This window comes from Haplochromis burtoni, unplaced genomic scaffold (assembly GCF_018398535.1).
Source record: "Haplochromis burtoni strain Fernald_Lab_line unplaced genomic scaffold, NCSU_Asbu1 Contig_774, whole genome shotgun sequence".
NCBI lineage: Eukaryota > Metazoa > Chordata > Actinopteri > Cichliformes > Cichlidae > Haplochromis > Haplochromis burtoni.
The window spans coordinates 135,090-148,104 of NW_024583135.1; the positions used below are offsets into that span (position 1 = coordinate 135,090).

General features: G+C 40.4%; 1 protein-coding gene across 1 annotated transcript in view; it reads right to left on the reverse strand.

Moving 5' to 3' along the window:
- The window catches only part of kcng4a (potassium voltage-gated channel, subfamily G, member 4a), a 54,677-nt gene extending 45,380 nt beyond the window's left edge, over positions 1-9,297 (reverse strand). The window contains exon 1 of the mRNA XM_042215610.1: positions 2,840-9,297. The gene's annotated coding sequence lies outside the window, so the exon portion shown is untranslated. The remainder of the gene's footprint in view (positions 1-2,839) is intronic.
- Between the last annotated feature and the right edge of the window lie 3,718 nt (positions 9,298-13,015).

Genomic DNA, 13,015 nt, shown 5'->3' on the forward strand with positions numbered 1-13,015 from the left:
CTCGCATTCACTGATTGCTCCCTTTGTGTACTTAAGCCCTGTGTTTTCATCTGTCTGTGTTGCGATCTACCCTCATTCATGCTGTGTGTTCTGCTGCCTGAGTTTATTCATTGTATTTTGAGTTTGTTACTTTGAGTTCAGCATTAAAGCTGTTTTTTGTCTCCGGAGTCTGCACTCTGGGTCCAGCGTTCCTGCCTGCACACAGCCTCAACATGACAGATTTTGGTTTTTAAAGACATTCAGAGGTGGACTTGCTGGTGAGTTACGGTCATTGTTCTGCTTCATATCTTAAGTGCAGTTGAGAGAGCAAATTTCATGGCCACCCGGGTTCTGAACCGGAAAGAAGCCCCAAACCATCACCCTACCACCGCCGTGTCTGACTGTTGGTGTGGTGTTCTGCATTAGTTTTATGCCAGATGAAACATGAAACCAGCCTCCCAAAAACTTCATCTTTGGTCTTCTTAGTCCACAGAATATTTTCCCAAAAGTCTTGGGGATCATTAAGATGTTTTGGGGTTTGTTTTTTTTTGCACATGTCAGATGAGTCTTTGTGCACTTTTTGGTCAGCAGTGGTTTTTGCCTTGGGACTCTCACATGGATGCCATTTTAGCTTATTGTTGAACCATGAACACTGAGCTGAGGTAGATCCTAATAAATAAAATTATATTTCAACAACTCCATTTCATATTTACATGAGATAGTTTTGATCTGAAACAGCGTGACAAATATGCATAAAATAAAATAAAAATTCAAAATACGACTAAAAAAAATACTGAAAAAGAAATCAGCAAGGACGGAAAAGGTTTGTGACCGCGCTGTATACCAAACTGTGTGCACAAATGTAAAATATAGAAATACGTTCTTTTTTTATTGTGATAACTGAATTTAATATAATTTCTATTTTGCATTGATGTTAATAAATTTTTGAAAAGTTTAAAGACTCCACACAGCCTTTGAAGTCCGTCCAAATAGAGAAACAATAATTTTATCAATAAATTTAGTTAACAAGTGTTTCCAGTATGAGTCCTTCTTTATATTAAGGGCAGAAAATCATCCAATCTATTACAGTTTCATAAACTCTGTCACTGCCAGATATTCATGTTTTTATCTGAAATATGGCAAATAATGATAAATTCTTTTTGCCACTGGTGAAACGTTAACTAAGCGTGAAGGATAATTCTGGTTTATTTCACTTTCCTGTGGCTCAACCAACTCAGATTGAAAGACCACTCAGCAGAGCAGTAGTTACTCAGTTTTCCCAGCTTTTGTAAAAACCCAGTATAATTTACCAGTAAAGATAAGTGTGCCTCTGACAGTCCTGCATTGTAGTGATTTCTTCACTTATTTTGGCTTCTCTGTGAAGGAATTCAGAAATAGTGGTTTCAGTTTTCTGCCAATGCAGGAGAGATGATTGGAGTTTAAAGAGAAGTATTAATTATTTCCACAATACCAATAGAGTCAAACACACTAATGAAAATTGAAGGAGAAAGTACATGAAGGTGGCTTGAAGTCAGTTTCATATGCCCGAGCAGAGCACTGATGGTAAGGTAACAGGAGCAAAAGAGGTCCAGGTATCAGAAGTAAGCAAAGTGTCAGCGTGATGAGAGGATGATGGGGAAATATTAGACCTGATGGCAGCGACCTTATTTACAAAATAGTTCAAAAATTCATTACAATCAGATTTCGTAGAAACTGGTACACGAGGAATATCAGACAATATTCTTATCAAACAACATTTTAGGATTGTTCTTTTTTGAAGCTATAAGATTTGCTAAATATTCAGTTCTGGCATTTTTTATCATGTCGCTAAGTGAGAAAATTGATTCCTTGAGATGAACCTGATGAACCTCAAGCTTGGAAGCCTTCCATAAACATTCTAACTTGCAACAATATCGCCTAAAAGTTTGATTAGTTTCATTTATTCAAGGACAGAAATTTGAAGAATGGACAACACTTTGTTTCAGAGGTGCCACCGTATCTAAAATAGATTTGCATTGATTGTTAAAAGACAAAATAAGTGAGTCGATGACACTATGAGCCATGCCCGAGTCAAACAGCAGAGCCTTTGGATCATTAGTTTGGGAGGTGAAGGATCCAGGTCAACCAACAAACCAAAAAATATGCAGGGATGGTCACCCACATGCACATATGTTTAAATCCAGTGTGTGGCTCTTTGCACATACAGTACTACCAGCAGGATGCTTTTTTTTTTTAAAACTGATGATTTAAAAGTCCAAACAGCCAAGTTACCAATTCTTGCTCGGAAGAGGCCACCAGTGGATAGAAGAACAGTCAAACATCACATGCTGCAAAGAACAAGGGAGCCATACTAATCAGATAATGAAAGGATTTCCACTCTCTGAATAAGTGTCTCACTGTAACATACAGCAAATGCATAATTTATGGTTTTGACCATGACTCCCAACATGCAGCTCAGCACACTGACCGTTGGAGCTGTCATTTACTTGCATGGATGTCCCATTAAATGTTTTCCATTTCAGGGATTTATTCAAACTACCGTATATCATAAGCATTTCTAATGAGAATAATGCCTGAATTGGTGTGTGTGCTAATCACCTTGTGGTTACCCCTGCTGTCAGTCCTTTGACTCAGACCGCGCCATTAATAAGTCAGGTTTCCACTGTCGTGCAGAGAGCAGCGAGGAAGATCACAAACCCATTCAGCCTTTTCCTCAGTACGATCAGACTCTGGCTGGAGAAGCTTAATGAAATCAGAGCCTGATGCTTTAAAGCAGAGTAGCAGTAAAAGGATAATCCCTAATGCTCCAATGCTCCACACACACACACACACAGAAATATACATGAGAACACACACTCACCTGTGGTATCTCTTATTGATTTCCATCTTCTCAATTGCCCAGCATTAGATTTCTCTTTCGGCTCAACGTTCATAAGAGACAAAGCAAAGGAAGCAGCACGACAAAAGGCCACGTAAATGTAAATGTGTCTCATGATCGAGCACGATGACTACCCCACTTCACCAAAACACCCTGCGCATTTCATTGTGTTTGCATGACTTGTTGGAAAGTGAGAGCGAAAAGTGCAGCAAAAAAAACAAAAGAAGTTCTCTGCTTTTAAGCCGAGTGTTTGAGAAATGCTCTCTTCTCCTCTCACTCGCCTGTCTGGGCTTGTAGAGCCAGTTAATGATTCACACTGGGAACAAGAGGTCCACAAAGGCTTGCAGTGATACAGCAGAGGAGACTGTTATAGAAAGCTAGGTGTGTGGGAGGGAGAAGTCCACTCTGTCCGTTTCACTCAGCCGCTCGTTCTTTCTCTGCTGCACGTCGCTGACATCAGTGGAGAGCGAGAGAAAAGAAAGACAGTAAGTGTGCAATTGTGCGTGTCTGACCTCATGATGCTTCCATGCAAGCCGTTCATGTGGGCAGGTAAATCACACAGAGGATTTGAGACTGGAAAAAGGTTGAGGAGTTGTTTACAGCAGCAGATAGGAGTGTGTGTGTGTGGGGGGGGGGCTTTGTAATGGTGACTAAGTGTGCTTTTGTGTGTCCGTGTATAAATAATATTGTACAAGCACATGTATGTGTACAGTATGTGATCTGTAAAGAAGCTTTTTTTGCATTTTTGGTCATTTTTGTGTTTTCAAACACTGAATTTATTTTGGATTTTCTCTCTTCCACACACAAAGTAAATATCCAAACAGGCCCAAACAGACACAAGCAAACTGTACTTTGAATAGATGATGCTGGTAACACCAACAAGCTTGTGGAATACTTCTGGTTGGATATTTGACCACTCTTCTTGGCAGAACTGGCTTTTAAGCATAGTTAGAAATGTTGAGTGGTTTGCGATCGGTGCTTTGGGAAGGCTGTCCAAGAAACTTAACGTTAGCCAAACTCAGCTTTTACATGTTTTTGGAATTATTGTCCTGTTGTGTTGTTTTAACCATCGAGCTTTTGATTCCATGTGAAGTTCAAGAACTGGGAGGTAGGGTCCTCCATCATCACTATTCCAGCTGGCAGCAAAACAACCCCAGAGTGTGATGCTACCACCACCATGCTCGACAGTGTTCTCAGGTTAAAAGTCTCACCTTCACTCCTCCAAACATACAGGTTGTCATTGTGACCAAATATCTCAATCATAAAACATTTTGTTCCTCCGTGTGGGCAGGTTCTTTTTTTCTATAAAAGAAGCGTTAAGAGTCCAAAATGACCATGAGACCATGAAACGACCACAACTGAATGTCTCTAAGGCCCATTTTCTCAACACTTACATGCAGGAAAATTTTCAGTTTTACGAAACAAAAGTTTATGAATGTCGTTATAGTGGGACTTCTGTCAACACCTGATTCATAGAGCATTATATGGATGGACTATTTGTGGCAGTTCAGAGTATTGAGTGTAAAAAAAGAGGTTCCTCTGTGAAATCACAATGTCACCAAAACCAAACAAGGATTTAAACCCAGGAATTATTATTATGTTCTTGGATATTAATGATAACCTCCTAATACACAGGAAATAACTGTCTTAGTGTGAGGAGTTAACTGGGAAAGTTTCATGATGACATCTTACATTTAAAATTCACTTTCAGTAGCTGGGACCACATCCTCTGAACGATGAGCAGAGGCATGAGGGAGTATGAACTGGTGCTGCGGTTTGGGGAAGGCCTCGAAGGGGACTGGCGAAGGCTCCCGGGCCGGGCAGAACCCCATGTACTAACGAGAGGTGAATGAAGGAAGGTAGGAGGAGAGAAGAGGAGAAGAGAGGGGAAAAAAGGGGGGGCATGAAAATGACAACAGCAGGTATTGGAGAAAGAGGCATACATAGTCTGAGGTTGGAAGGGGCGTGAAGGAGGAGTGGTCCCGCTCCTGTAATTCAGACGATATCTCCACTTAAAATGTTGTGAAATTATGAAATTGACTGTTTTTTGTCTTGTTTTGTTTTTTCAGTAATTATCCTGTTCCATCCTACTTCATTTTACCGTGTATATTACCACATGGTCATTTAAAAGTATATTTTGTCCGTGGAGCCATTTCTCTGGGTGCTTGTGTTTTTTCCACATCTTTTCTTTTGCTTTTGCTTTTCCCCGTTCCTATTTGCCTTCATTCCTCTTTTCCCAGGTTTCACCTTCAGATTGGTTGCGTCTCTTCCAGCTCTCGTATTGATGACACAAAAAGAAACATTGTAACCTTACCTTGTCATTCTTTGCCACATTTCAGGGATAACAAGCAATGTAACGGGAAAAATAAATATGGGTTTTGTGTAATAATGTATTTGATTCAGTCTGTCTCAAATAACAGTAAAGTAAGATGTTTTTGAGCATTTCTTTCTATTTTAATATTCAGGCAGAGGGTTCAGATACTCTTGTCTCCTGGTGCATTAAGTCTAATCTTCCCTCTCTTATTGATGTATTTTTGGTTTCCTCTACATTTCACATTTTTATTTGACCCACTAGAAATGTAAAAATAATAATTAGAGTCGACTTAATTTCTTTACATTTCTAATCTGATGTTATCTGATGTATCTAATCCAAGATGCATCAGTTAACATCGGGCCTTTTAGAAAGCTCTACAGGCGTTATACAGAGTACACAGAAATAGTTTTGCACACACGTGCATTAGATTTACATTACAGGAAATACAGACTGTGGCACATGTTGCTGTAAAATCAGTTTCCCGACAGCATCAAACATGACAGCCGTGCATACGTCTGTGGAGGACAGTGTTTGAAAGAAAGGTGTGAAAGAGGTAATTGTTATTTTATTGTGTCAGAATAAAGGTTTACTGTGATGGAGAGGCCAAAAGATTTTCATCACCTGAGCCGTGCACGCTAAATATCCTCACAGCCTTTTAACGCTTTATTTCATCTTTATGTTATTTTCCTCCATCTTTGTCTTGTTGTTGCTTTTCTTCCGAGCCACTTTCTGCACATTCATCCTTACTGCTCCTTGATCCCCTCAACTCTCCCTCCCCCTCCTTCACATCTCCTACTCTGTTTTCTCACCCTCCAACCATCAGGTTTCTCTCTCGGGGTGAAGCAGGGGAGCACACCTTTGGATTTCTGAAGGACTGACAAAATTTGTGTAAAAATGTCACTCACCCCTTGCCACATACTGTAAACTCACTACACTGTGAAACATCACATATGCACGCCAACCACCTTCAGAAACATATCCTATCCTAAAATGCTTTAATGGCTCCAGAGTTGAATAGTTTGGTAAGGAAAGATAAACTACACATCTCTGTTGGTTTGCCTCACAGAACATTACATTTAGCAAATTTGAGCGCTAGTACTACGCTTGTAGTTTGTCTCCCTTTAATAGACTCACCAGCTTTCTTGGCAGTGATACTTACCTTATTGCCTCTCTGGTGGTTTGATGCCAGGCGGCGGTTTTTCAGCCTTATTCATTGTATGGCTACATTAGAATACATCGAAGCCAAAATAATGTGTTTATGAATGCCAATGTATCATTAGTGAGTACAGTAATTTTACACAGCCAGAAAGATAATAAATAGAATTTAAGCCATTGAAAATTTTCTAATAATGTCATGTTTAATACTTTCATAAGTGTGATTAGAGATCAAGTGCAAACACTGTCACAGCAGCACAGGCTTAGTTTATTTAACTATCCAAGTATCCAGTGACAGTGGCTTGGCTTTCACAATGACCCTGCTGAAGCAGCAATCATTGCTAGTCCCATTAATCATGAAAATGTCTTTATATGACATGTATAAAAGTTTGCATTCAAAAAGCATCATCTTGATGACACAAAGGCAACTTGTATCTGTTTATTTGTATTTTGTTTGGTATGTTTTCCTGCCAACATAACAACAAAGCTGTAGATACAGCTTCATTCCCCACACTGGTAACAGAAATTTACAGCTGATTCAAAATATTTTTTTTGACATTTATTCAAAAAAGAAAATGTATTTGTATTTTCAAATATTTCAAATAGATTTTAGAATTGAAAGTCTCAGTAGGCAGAAATCTAGAAGATGTTTGAACATGAGCGCGTTTTGAATGCATATAAAAACGTGGTATTCAAACCTCACGCATCACTCTTTACAACAATCACCTCATCTGGCAATTGGACAAAGTCTCCCATCACATGCCAGGTTTTCCAAGGCCTGAGTACAGAGCATAGAGGAGGCCACTCTCAGACCTTACAATATTCTGATCACTGCTGCCAAAAACATGCTAAACCACTACTGGAAAAAAATCAGTTGCAATAAAGCTGTATGATATGATAAAGATAGAAAGGTACTGGCAGCACACAGTTAGCTGGCTTCGAGAACAGAGGACAACGTTATAGGAATGCCTACACTGCTGCTTTATTTTACTTCACTTTACAATGTCAAAACAAAGCCACAGCATTACAGGCAGCAGAGAGCAGCAGGACACAGTTATCATAACCTACTTCAACCTGTTACTAAAGGAAAGCAGTCTGGAGATTCTCTAATGCCATCATATCATAACAGGAAGCCGCTACCTCGCAGTGCCATACTGTGCTATAACTGAACCACAGGGTCCTTGACATTTATTGAGGTAAGTGTGTAGCAACCATGTTGTTTTGTAAAAGCAGAGATACTGAAAACAAAGACACTGGGATAAGAATCTCCATGATTTCTGTTAGTATTTATTGTTAGTTTAGACTAGGCCAAAGTAAAGAGTCATGCCTTATGTGATTATTTCAGTTATTTCATTATTGATGGGTTTATAACAAGGTCAATTGTTTCTGGAACTAATGTATTTTAAACAAAGCAGATTAATATCACATACTCAGCTGTCTCGATGAATTAATATTCTGTAAATTTGATGTTTTCTGTTGAACACTTTGAGTGACATTGAACATCTCTCCTCATTATCCAGGGAGAACCTTTTAATTTATGAAATTAAAAACAAGAGTAGTTTAATGAACTTGTGTATCTGCTCTGACTTCCAGCACGCGACTAATGATTATCGGTGACTTAATGTCAGGAAGCTCTGCAGAAGTTGATGTTATCTTGGCGTGCACATCACACAGATGACCTCTGGATAAATCCTCATCAGCCACATGCTCTGCAATGTGCTATAAAGCCTGAGGTCATCACGCTAATGCAGTATCATAACATGCAAATGAGTTCAATACCCACCAGTGAGAGTCAGTAATGGTGTGTAAAACCTATGGACTGTAAAGTATTGCAGACAGCCACTCTGCCTCCTTCAAAAGTAACGGTGGGAGGAAATCAGTTTGTTGCTGATGGCCATGAGGGTTTTGACCCATATCATCATCATCATCATCATCATCACCTTCAGCACTGTCACATCTAGCACTGTCCTCCTCCTCATCATCATCATCCTCCTTTCTATTCTGGCTTAAATCACCTATTCAAAAGAGAGTTTGGGGGCTAATAATGATGTTCAGTGGTACAGTACACACGGCCCCTTTGTTTCATGTCTTTCAGCATAAAAAGACAATGTAACGACCTCACCTGAGAGCAGAAAATAATGTTCTGCTTAACTGCCAGATTAGATGAGGTTTAATTTGAATCTCAATTGAGGCATAAAAACAGAGGGAGGGAGGTGAAAAAGAAAGATGATTTGTGTGTAGAGGGGCTGGATTGATTAAAATGTTCCACAAAAAGGGACTGCAATGAAGGTGAAGGTATTGACCTCAATCTAATCCTGAGCTAATTGCTCAGGGAATGGAGGAACTGAGTGTGAATGCACAAAGCCCTGCTGTCTTCATCTGACCCTAAAACACTGAGCAAGTCTGAGAGGTCTTTGGGTTAAAAACACATTTGAAAGTTTGAGGAAATCTTCCCCCGTCTGCTGCTTTTTCTCTCGCAGTTTGTCTTAGAGAGGAGAAAACAGCTGGCGTGAATGTATCTGTGTGTGTGTGTGTTTGTATGAGCGTGCTGCATGCGTGACCTTCCATGCCGATTGCAAATAGAGGAGAGAAAGCAGTAGAGTGCTGCCGAAGCAATCATGAGGCAAAAGAGCCTGTGGAACTGCAAACACACCCGTACAATCACAAGCACGCACACACACTCCTCTGAGCCAGAGAACATATGGGCAAACAACACGAAATGCTAGCTATTCAGTCCTAAATTGAGGGCCAGCTGTGGCACACTGACAAGGTGGATATTTCACTGTGGGCCTGCACTCCTCTCTATTAAACTAACTTATGGAGTCATTTAATGTGGCTCAGAAGTGGCTCGGGGTGCTGGTGCTGGTGGAAGAGGGGGAAGCAGCCACAATGGCTTTCTGAAAGCATAGCATAGCATAACATGCATTCCTGATTGCAGTGAACTAAAAGTATTTTGTTATTATTATTACTTGTTCATTTTTTATTAAATTATTTCTATAAGCCCAGCTTATCCTCAACACAAGAAATGCAATTTAGAGAGTTTACACAAACACCGTTACAACAAATGTTGGGTGTTTTTGCTTGATAATTTAAATACCGCTTGAAGTCAGTTATGTTTTCTAATCACTTATTTTTAATTACTAATAACCATCCAATCCAATATGCAACAGACTGGCCACCTGTCCAGCGTGCATCCCACTTATTGCCCTATGGTAGTTGGGATAGGCTCCAGACCCACCACCATCTCAACGGCGAATGGATGGATGGACGAATGGATGGATGGACGGATGGATGGATGGATGGACGGATGGATGGATGGATGGATGGATGGATGGATGGATGGAAAGATGGATAGACGAATAATGGATGGATGGATGCATGGATGGAGGACCAGATGGACGGATGAATGGACAAATGGATGGATGGACGAATGGATGGATGTATAATGTATGGATGGACAGATGGATGGATTGATGGATGGACGAATAGACGGATGGATGGACAAATGGATGGATGGATGGACGGATGGAGATTGGATGGATGGATGGATGGATGGATGGATGGACAACTGGACGGACGGACGGATGGACGGACGGATGGACGGACTGTTTGTCCTAGTCTCAGTTCTGATCGAGGATGATTTAGCATAACCCAACAATTTAATGACAATGGGGGATTTTATGCAATGGTAAAGTTGCAGAGTCAGTGATGTTTTGCTTTCTGTCATATCTGTGCATGCCCATTACAAAGTCAGAGAGAGACTTTTACTAAAAAACTCAATTATTTTACAATATACCAGTAGAGCAGAACTACTGCAAAGCTTAAATCTCATTTTCTTCTTCAGAAATGTGTTTTTAATAGTCCTGAAAAGTAATGAAGGAAAAAAGTGGCATGGCTTGTCAAAAGCGGTGCCGTTAGATATATATTTTACTGCGGCGTGACCTTCTCAACGCTCTGCCTACTCTATGTGAGTAAAAGGAAGTTGACGTTTATGTAAAAGTCTTTTTATTCTCATGTATTGTCCTGTCCTTGTATAAGCTGTTATTTAGTTGCCGTTTTAGTCATTTGGGTTTCAGTGAAGTGCATCCATCAACATGACAGGAAATACTGGAAACATGAACAAAGGTCTCTGACAATCACTTTCCATCAATTTCACCCATTTTGATCCCATTATTTACTGTATTGTTTCCTCTTTGTGGGGGTAATTTTCTTCATATCACACAAGAATCTGTATATCTGTTGGTGACCTGCAATTTTCCACTTTGACAGGCGTCAAAAAACTGTACCATAACTATAACTGTATTGATATAGACAGTCAGTAAAAGCCAGTAAGAAATCTCTTATAGTACTGACTTAAAAAATAGATGTCACGGCCAGCGGGGCGAGCCGTGTGTAATATATTAAAGGACCCAAGACGCAGGCACTAGTGATGTGAGTGGACTTTTATTGAGGAGGATGACGTACAACAAAAGGCAAAGGATGGCGAGAACAGAACTGAAAAAACCTAACTGGGAAAACTAAGAATAAAACACCTAGAGACACAAACGGAGATGCAGGGAGACGTAGACAGATGCAGGGGGAAACACAGGATGACAGAGGGAGATTACACACAGGTGGGGAACACAGCTGGAAGTAATTGACGAGACAAGGGAAGGGAAGCAAAACTGAATATACTCACATAAGACACGGACCTTCACAATAAAACAGAAAACAGGAAACAAGAAACAACTACACAAAGACGCAGAGTAGACACAGAACTAAACCTACACTAAACATGAGACACCAAACCTAAGAACGAATCCCGTAACAAGAAGAAACAGAAACAATAACGAGTTTTCAATAACGAACAACTGACTTCTTCTTAGCACTGATATGATGTACCATCTTCCTTAAAACTCATTGTTACTGATTATTCATTGCTTTAAGCCGAGCATTTAGTTCTTTGCTTTTGACTGCGAGTTCTACGTTTGCCCTTTATTCTGTTGGAAGCTGCTGCTGCTCTGTTTAGCTGCCTTAATTCATGTCTTTTGGGATGTGTGAAAAAAAATCTGAACAATCTGAGTCACACATTTTAAAGCCAGTGTCAAAAACTTTTGTCTGAGGAAAACAACTTTCCGCTTGACATTCTCCAGCTCTTGTGCATCGAAATTGTGTGTTTGCTGAACACTTCACTTTCTTCTGTTATCGTCCCTTTCATGAAGTATCTGTTTATCGTCTGGCTCCACTGTAACTAATGTCCTCGTTCTACTAACATGACACTTGCTATACTGCATTCTCCATCATGATAGACAGCACACACCCACATGAGTGCACACTCGCGCGATGTGTAGCTTGCAGGCATCAAAACACCATATGAAGGAAAAAAAACTGGCATCACCAACAAAAAGAACCTGCCCCCTATGCTGGGCTCATGATTCCAAAATAAATCTGAGTGAGAAGGAGATGATGCAAAAAAGAGCTATTTGGCCATCTGTGGACTCGATCTTCAGATGTTGAAATGTCAGTGAGAGCAAAGAAAAACATGAACTCCACAGGGGAACAGTTGGTGAGCAAGGGCAATGTTTATCCCGAAGGAGACTTTGATAAAAATAAGCCTTTCTATTACGAAACAGACTGCAGCATCCCGTCTCATATAGAGATCAGTGCATAAAGCATCCAACAGAGTGTTTTCGAGATTTACTGAGTGACCTGCACTTTGGTCTGTTTGGTTCTGACCTCCAGGCTGCTGCAATAGACCCTGTGCACGAGAAAATGCTAACTTCCTGGTTTGAGACCGGATGTGAGGTTGTACATTTCCGGTAGCTTTACTTTGCGGTCAATCGCTACTGTGAAGATATCCTCCAAAATCATGTCCAAAACTCGAAAAAAGGAAAGATGGCGTTAAGTTACTAAGAGCAGAAGGTGGGAACACTCACCACTGTTGTGTCATGGAAAATCGAATGATCAATTATGACGTTTAAAGAGTTTAGATCGATCAGCTGTTTACATCACTCAACACAAGCAGAACTGCATCACTGCAGCAGAAGACACATCGTCCACATTCAGAAGCAGTTCTCTGTATAGTGACTGGTCTCATGATCTAAACAGGCAAACGTTCAGCATTCAGACTACAGGTGAAGAACAGTCAAACCAGATGTTTCCCCGTTATGTCGATATCAGCTAGTCAAGTACACACCTACACAGCATGTTAACAAACCCTGAAAAAAGCCACACAAAAATGAATGATTGCTGGTAACGGTTTCTATACATTAGTATGTACGAAGAGTATGTTGTGACTTACCTTCAAAATTACAGCGGTCCCTCGCTATAACGCGGTTCACCTTTCACCTCGCTGTTTCGTGGATTTTTTAGTGCAAGTTTGCATGCCTTTTTTTTACGTCACATTGTGTCCTGCGTCCTGATCGCTGCAGACGATCTCCTCCGTGACGTCTCTCCTGTACAGTACAGAATCGCTGCATCGATCGCTAGCAGTGTGACTCTGCAGTGCAGCGCTGTATGTCCTCGAAACATTTTGCACCGTCAAAAAATAAAATCGGCTACTTGATTTCACCTCTCGCTGGTTATTTTTAGAACATAACACCCGCGATAAACGAGGGACAGCTGAGAAATATAACATTTGAATCCCTTTTCTCTTTTGCTCTGAGGCGCGGGGGAAAAATATCGACAAGTCGATGAACATCATTTACAGA